We start from the raw sequence: 8,499 nt of genomic DNA on the forward strand, positions 1-8,499 counted from the left end.
TTTGTGTGTTTTAGCAGTCCAGTACACAGTATAATTTAAAACACTTCAGATGGGATTAAAACAAAGAAGTAGGCTGCACATTTTGAAATATTCTCAGTCCTTAACTTGCAAATTGAAAAGGCACAAAGTTAAGAGAATTAAAAAGACTCACTCATAGCTATTCACATCTTGACTGTTCTTTTTATTCCAACACTGCAACATATCATTACCCTTCCATCAAATTCCAAACTGGAATGCTGAGTCCTGCTAGGAAAATATTCTCTAGGATAATATTTTGGAGCTCACCACTTTTCTGAGAGCTTCTTTCACATCCTTGTTCCTCAGGCTGTAGATTGGGAGGTTCAGCATGGGGATCATTACAGTGTAGAACACTGTGGCCACTTTGTCAGTGTTTGTATTGTTCTTGTCAGAGTGGGGCCAGCAATAAATGAAAAGGATGGTTCCATGAAAGACAATGATGGCAGTAAGGTGGGAAGCACAGGTGGAAAAAGCTTTGCACCTTTTGTCTGCAGAGTTCATCCTCAGGATGGTGATGAGAATAAACAAATATGACATGAGGATGGCCACATGGTGATGATCTCAAAAACTGGCCCCAGTGTATAGCACCAGTTGATTCACAGTCACATCAGAGCAAGCAGGAGACAAGAGAGGGGTGAGGTCACAAAAGAAGTGGTTGATCACATTTGTTTGATCTGTAGGATGGGATCTGAAGAGCTAAACAGAAGTGAATCACAGAACATACAGTAGCATTGAGATAGCAAAAGACACCAGCTCCATGCAGAGATTCCGGGACATGGTGACCATGTAGAGCGGTGGGTCACAGATGGCCTCAAAGCAGTCATAGGCCATCACTGCCAGCAGAATCACCTCAGTTACCACAAATGTGCAAAACAGGTAGAATTGCACAGCACATTCCAGGAAGGAAAAGGCTCTGCCTTCGTTTAAGATGTTAGCTAGCATCTTTGGCATGATGGTCGTGGAGTAACAGAAATCCACAAAGGACAAGTGGCTGAGGAAAAAGTACATGGGGGTGTGGAGTCAAGAGCTGACCTGAATCAGGGCAATCTTGCCCAGGTTTCCCAAAACTGTGACTCGACAGATGGAAAGAAACAGCAGGAAGAGGAAGACTCTGAGCTCAGGGGCATCTGAGAATCCGAGGAGGGTGGAGTCCGTCACAGCAGTGCAGTTTTCCTCGTCCATGTCCTCACTTTACTGTGGTTGCAGAAAAATATCAACAGTTATTCTCCATGAGATCATCCCTGATTCAGTTTTGATTGTCTCCTGAAAGAAACATGACAATATATAGGATACATTTTTTAGCAAAGAAATAAGACATTGCTTTTGAGAAGTTTAGGAAAAGTTCAGAAACTGCATCACTCAAATACATCAAGTTCATGGTTTACTTCACAGATCACAGGAAAGAATTTGCATCCATATGAGCCTGTATGATTCCTTAAACCAGTTATATGTAATTCAGAACTTAGAACTGAATCATCAGAAAGATATCAAGTATTATTTAATTATCCATATTGTTTTTTTAATTAAATTAATATATACACGTTACTATATATAAGGGCTTCCCTTATAAAGAATCCACCTGCAATGCAGAAAACATGGGTCCAGTCCCAGGTCTCCTGGGTCTCCAAGATCTCCCAGAGAAGGGAACGGCTACCCACTCCAGTATTTTGGTCTAGAGAATTTCATGGACTGTATAGTCCAAGGGGTTGCAAAGAGTTGGACACGACTGAGCAAATTTCATTCACTGTATATAAAATATATAACAAGGACCTAAGGTACTACAAAGGGGACAATATTCCATATCTTATAATAACTTATAATGGAAAAGACTCTGAAAAAAATATGATATACCTATATGGAACAGATAAAGCTACATAGATATATCTGAATCATTTTACTGTAGACCTAAAAGGAACACAACACTGTAAATTAACTATAGGTCAATAAAATGGCTATTAAAAATATTCCAGTACCTTTTTACTGACATACTCTTTAATCATTTCTGGAAATATTGGGATTCAGTGGATATTTTTTAAGAAAATATTACATAGTAACCATCTATTTTTTTTTAACGAAAAATGTGAGGCAGGCTTATTTAAGACTGTTCATCCACAAGTGTTCACTTATTTCAATATGGTTTTGTTGGAGAAAGAAGATTTTATAATCTATATTAGTATTTTTCCTGTAAAATTTGCATAGTGATTTTGTCAATTATGGCACACACTGTCTGCCATTCTCCAGGGAACTGATATTCAGAAGCTAACTTTCTGTAACTGTGACTCTCAAGCCTTATGAAGACCTATTTGACAAATATACTCTTTGTTTTAACTCTATTTGAAGAGCTAAACTATGATGTGAACATGTAACTAACAGAAATGCTTGCTGCTGCATTGCCCCATTATTTATGAAAGCAAAACTTATAAACAAAGTGTCAAGCAACAGGGAAAAGTTCAAAGCTATGCTGCATACATATTACCGGAAATCACTCAGCTTTCCGAAGAAGTCTCAATGATCTAAAAATGATTATAAGGTGGCAAGTGAAAAAATAGTAAACCAGATTACACAGATAGGATGTTATACATGCATACTTAAGTTGCATATACATCTGATCGTCACAACATCCATTGAATATAAGTATTTTATTCTGATAACTTTAAAAAGAAACTTTAGAAATGAATCTTGCCTGAATTCTCACAAAACATAAAAATTTTAAGGGTTGTGCTTATTTATTTTTCTTAAATAAAGGAGATATATATTCAAAGATTTTGACAAATTGAAAATGCCAGTGAAGGGTATTTTCTCTCCTCACCCCTGGTAACAATAAAATGATTTGGAGGCACCAGTTGGTTATTTTTAGGGGGAAAAATCTGGACTAAACCCCAACACATCCAGTATTTTCCACATTCTTCAAATAACTTCAAAAAGGTTAATGTGTGTGTGTGTGTTCAGTTGTGTCCAGTGATTTACAACTCTAGGGACTGTAGGCTGCCAACCCACTAAATCCATGAGATTTCTCAGACAAGAATACTGTGGTGGGTTGCCATTTCCTCCTTCAGGGTATCTTCCCAATCCAGATATAGAATGTCTCAGGTGTGTCTTCCAGGTAGATTCTTTACCCCCGAGCCACTCAAACAGGTAAGTGAAGTTAAGTGAAAGTAACTCAGTCATGTCCAACTCTTTGAGACCCCAAGGACTACGGAGTCCATGGAATTCTCCAGGCCAGAATACTGGAGTGGGTAGCCTTTCCCTTCTCCAGGGAATCTTCCCAACCCAGGGATCAAAGCCAGGCCTGCCACATTTCAGGCTGATTCTTTACCAGCTGAGCCACAAGGGAAGCCCTCGAAGAGGTAAAGAACATGTGAATTAAAAAATTGCGGTTTGAAAACATAATTATTCTGAGGATATGGTTTTCTCTCTTCAATGGCCAGTACAAGTGACTGTCTTTTTCTGATTTCAAAGTAGTACATAATTGTGGAAAACCTTTTCCTGTTTCTAAAGAGAAATCAGGTTGCTGCTTACTTATAGAGAGAAGTGGTTCCTAACCAGGAGAGATTAAAACCCCACAGGACATTTAGCAATGTCTGAAGATACTGTTGATCGTCACACTCGGGAGGGTTGCTACTGATGTCTAGTGGGCTGACTAGTGAGTGTGAGAGGGTTAGTCACTCAGCTGTTTCTGACTGAGACTCCCGTGGACTGTAAGCCTGCCAGGCTCCTCTACCCATGGAATTCTCCAGACAAGAATACTGAAATGGTAGCCATTCCTGTCTCCAGGGGAGTTTCCTGACCCAGAGATTGAACCCAGGTCTCCTGCATTGCAGGCAGAGTCTTTACCCTCTCAGTCACCAGGGAAACCCCCTGGACAGATGAGATGCTGCTAAATAGTCTACAAGGTTCAGGACAGCATCTCCCTCACCACCCCCATCCTCCACACACACCCACAGCACATGAAAAGACCAAAATATAATTTAGGCCAAAATGTCAATAGTATCAAATGTGAGAAAATTGCTATCGAGAGACATCTACAAACCCCTTTGGCACAAGGACTAAGTAATCCCCCTCCTGTCTGATCCAGAGGTGGTTCACATGTCTGTGTTCCTCCTTGAACAGTTCTGAGGATCCCTCAGCACCACTCCCACCTCCCAACCTCGGAGTGACTGTCAGAGAATCTCCCTGCTGTCTTTCCCAGGTTCTGTGGATGGAGTTAAAGTGAGGGAGGAAGAGGAATCAAGCATTCCTCTCTGTTGGCTCACAGTCCTTCCCTCCTACACTGGCAGCTGTTGCAAGATATCCGGCTCTGCAGATGGAGTTGTTCCCATTTCCTGTTGCAATTTTTTCTCAGCACAAAAAGTGAAGATACTTTCAAAAAGGAGTGCTCAAAATTTGGGCATTTCTTAAAATACTCTATAAATACAGGCCAACTACAGACTTTTAAAAATGTGTCTAATGTCACTACCCTCTTTTACAATTGTTCCCCCTCTCATACATGGCTAATAATGCTACCCTTATGAGAAGACAAACAAATAAACAAGCTTCCACACCTCAGGAAATACAGTTCAGTCCATTCCTCCCAAAACAGAGTGTAGTCCAACCAACCTGTGAGATAGACATTGCTTCCACTGTTTATGAAGATGCTATGAGGGAAAACACTACATGCTTTAGTTTTTTATGTGTGTGTATCCCTGGAGCTCATATTTCTTAAGCTTCCAAACCAATCATTGATCTCTGTGGGACACCAACAAGATATCAAGCAAACAACTTCATCTTGAGAGCAAGCAACATCATCTTGGGACTCAAATAATTAACGAGTTGTATGAGAAGTAGTCAGAGGGGAAAAGCTCTTTAAAGCTGGTTCACGTACATGCCAAGTCTCTTCAGTCATGTCTGACTCTTCGTGACTCTACGGACTGCAGCCTACCAGGCAAGAATATAGGAGTGGGTTGCCATGCTCTCCTCCAGGGGATCTTCCTGACCCAGGGATTGAACCCATGTTTTCTGAATTGCAGGTGGATCCTTTACCCATTGAATCACATGGAAAGCCCCAAGCTGGTACATGTTATTATAATTCAGCACAGTTCCTTTCAGATGTCATGATGAACTGCAGAGTATTTTTTGCTGTGTTCAAACAGTACCCTCTGAACCAGGGATTATGTTGCCTTTTTGAAATATGTGGATAAGTCTTATAAACTGTGCCAGTCTTACACTTAGAGCTCTTTTCTAGAGGACATAGGGTTCGAAGTCCCAATAGCATTTTGCTGAATACCAGAAAGTGGTGGAAACAATGATCTGCCTTTGCTGAGAATAACAGCAATTGCTCACATTTGTGGATCACTTTGAATGTGCTGTGTACTCTTCTGAATGCAACCACCCACACCTTTCATCTTTATAAAAATAAGTGAGATGATTACAGCTATGCAGCACCTAAGATGACTTAGACTCTGACATCTGTAACTTGCACAGTCATAAGTGGAATCACTGATAGAATGAGCTCAATATGCTGCTCCTTGCTTTTTGCCGTCTGGCCCTGTGTTAGGAAGAGCAGAGCCACTGATGGTGCTGGAAAGCGTGCTCCCTCCTCAACACAGAGACCGTTTAATGGGTCTGCCTGAAGGATCTCTCCCAAATCGCTTCTTATCTGACTGCATAACCTCTCCTTAAACCAACAGTGCTCAAAGGAGAGTCTGTTATGTGTGCCTTTGAATATACCAAAGATTCAAGAATTCCATGTGATTGAATTTTTCAGAAACAAGGATTCCTCTTATTCAAACATGTATTCAGTTCAGTTCAGTTGCTCAGTCGTGTCTGACTCTTTGCGACCCCATGAATCGCAGCACGCCAGGCCTCCCTGTCCAAGACCAACTCCCGGAGTTTACTCAAACTCATGTCCATGGAGTCGGTGATGCCATCCAGCCATCTCATCCTCTGTCATCCCCTTCTCCTTACCTGGTGAATCATCCCAATTATAAAAGCAAAAACAAACTCCCAAAACGTAAAAAATAAGAATGTTGTGGAGTACTGCTTTCCAGAAAGCCTGACATTATCTATAATCAAGATTTTGCCAACCTTGACATGACTTCTTGTTTCTCTCTGGTTTATATATCTTTTTTTTTCCTCAAAAAATAAGGACTTTGGACAGGCATTTTAGACTATACAGTGATGTTTTGAAATTAGATATTAGTGGATTGATGATTATAATATATGTATTTAGCATCTATTTTTGTTGTTGTTGTTCTTAGTATACCCTGAAAGTATTGCCAGTTTTAAAATACATCTCCCTGAGGGAGAGAGTTCCATTACAGGAAGAATAAAAAGATATCTGTAAAGAACAGCATTGGAAGTGATGTTTTATATTATCTGGGCAAAACACTCAGAGGAACTCCTTGCTTATCTATTGATTTAAGTCCTAAAGGCAAGGAAAGTATTTTTTTAAGTAATTTAAATATAAACTTATAATTGAATTCTATTTAATGATCATTTTAACAAAATGTATAATAAAAATATGTAGTTGTAAGTTTTTGATGAACTACATTTATACAAACAACATACTATAATTTTATTACTGTATTGTATCAAAAGATTCAATGAAATCAACAAGTTAAATTGTCTAAACTTTTTAATTGCACATTTTAATCAAATTGCATTTAAGAAAAGCTGATATACTTAGTTGCTATATGATAAGACTTGAGAAGGTCTTTGTGGCAACGTCAGAAATTAAGAAGGTCAGCGATTTTAAAGACAGCATAGCAAGCTACTCCAAAACACTGGCTAAAACAACAACAACAACAACAAAACAACAAACAGCTGCTTATTGCATGGATCACTATTACATGAGTCAGTAAGGTCAGTGCCCTCATCTGATTTTGACATGGCTGATCTTGGCTGGTGTACTTATATGTTGTTTTATCAGCTTTGCAGTCTGGGTGATCTAAGAAGGCCTCACACTCCAGTTGGGAGGTTGCTAAATGCTAATTCGTGGAATAGGGGTGTAAGGCATATTGCTCATTATCCAATAGGCTGAAGTGAAGTCGCTCAGTCGTGTCCGACTCTTTGCGACCCTATGGACTGTAGCCCACCAGGCTCCTCGGTCCATGGAATTCTCCAGGCAAGAATACTGGAGTGGGTTGCCATTTCCTTCTCCAGGAAGATCTTCCTGACCCAGGGATCGAACCCGGGTCTCCTGCATTGTAGGCAGACGCTTTACTATCTGAGCTACCAGGGAAGCCCTATCCAATAGGCTATGAGTGAGTGAGTGAAGTTGCTCAGTCATGTCCGACTCTTTGCGACCCCATGGACTATAGCCTACCAGGCTCCTCCCTCCATGGGATTCTCCAGGCAAGAATACTGGAGTGGTTTGCCATTTCCTTCTCCAGGGGATCTTCCCGATTCAGGGATCAAACCCGGGTCTCCCGCACTGCAGGCAGACGCTTTAACCTCTGAGCCACCAGGGAAGCCAATAGGCTAGCCTGTGCTTATTCACATGGCAGCTTTTCTAAGAAACTATGCAAATTTCAAGAGATTATGAGAAAGCCACAGGGCCATCAGAGGCTTGAAGATGGCACAATCTCTTTTCAGCTACCTTTTATATTAGTCAAAACTAGTCACAAAGTAGTATACATTCAGAACATGGAGAAATTGATTCCATCATTAATCAGAAGAGTAGAAAGGGGAGTGGATACCTGGATAACTGAAGAACTGGGATCATGTTGAAAACTACCATATTGGACAGAAAATCGTCCTAAAAGATATAACGTCCAAAATTTTAGTCTTCAGCAAAATTAGAAGGCAATCTAATTTTAATGCATTACTTTACAAAATTTGAGGAAAGATCATTGTGAGAAATTGGCTGAAATATTTGTGTCATTCCTATTCCAGCACAAATTCTGACAGATTCTATTCCCATTTACTTTTAATGCTCTCAAATATTATGAGTGTTTAGATCTTTTGAAAAGTAGACATTGCAGAATTTATCTAGACATATTGAGTAAAGAGAATAGTGTACAAATTATTCAAGTAAAAGTGAGATATTAATGTTAGGTGAATTGAAAGTTGCTCAGTCGTGTCCGACTCTTTGCGACCCCATGGACTATACAGTCCATGGAATTCTCCAGACCAGAACACTGGAAGACCTGGTATTTCTGTTTTTCAATATTTCTTCATTTGGCTACACCAGATCTTATTTGCAGCACATAGAATCTTTCAGTTGCAGCATGAGGAATCTAGTTCCCTGACCAGAGATCAAAGCCAGGATCCCTGAATTGGGAGTGCAGACTCTTAGCCACTACACCACCAGGAAATTCCCACGATCTGGTATTTCTAATTTGCCAGATTGAATAGGTCTGGATGCTAGTGACTACCTTTTTCTCGTATGTTGAATATGGTCATACAGGCAACTGGTTTTCAACTCCAAGTACTATTTCTTTAAAGCTAGGAGTTTAGTTGAGAAGGTTTCCCTTGTGGCTCAACTGGTAAAGAATCTGCATG

The 8,499-nt window shown here is 40.1% G+C and overlaps 1 pseudogene; it reads right to left on the reverse strand.

The window, feature by feature from the left end:
- Positions 1–261: 261 nt before the first annotated feature.
- LOC122431103 lies at positions 262–1,200 on the reverse strand (annotated as a pseudogene).
- Positions 1,201–8,499: the final 7,299 nt, after the last annotated feature.

The sequence above is a fragment of the Cervus canadensis genome, chromosome 29 (genome assembly GCF_019320065.1).
Source record: "Cervus canadensis isolate Bull #8, Minnesota chromosome 29, ASM1932006v1, whole genome shotgun sequence".
NCBI classification, from domain to species: Eukaryota; Metazoa; Chordata; class Mammalia; order Artiodactyla; family Cervidae; genus Cervus; species Cervus canadensis.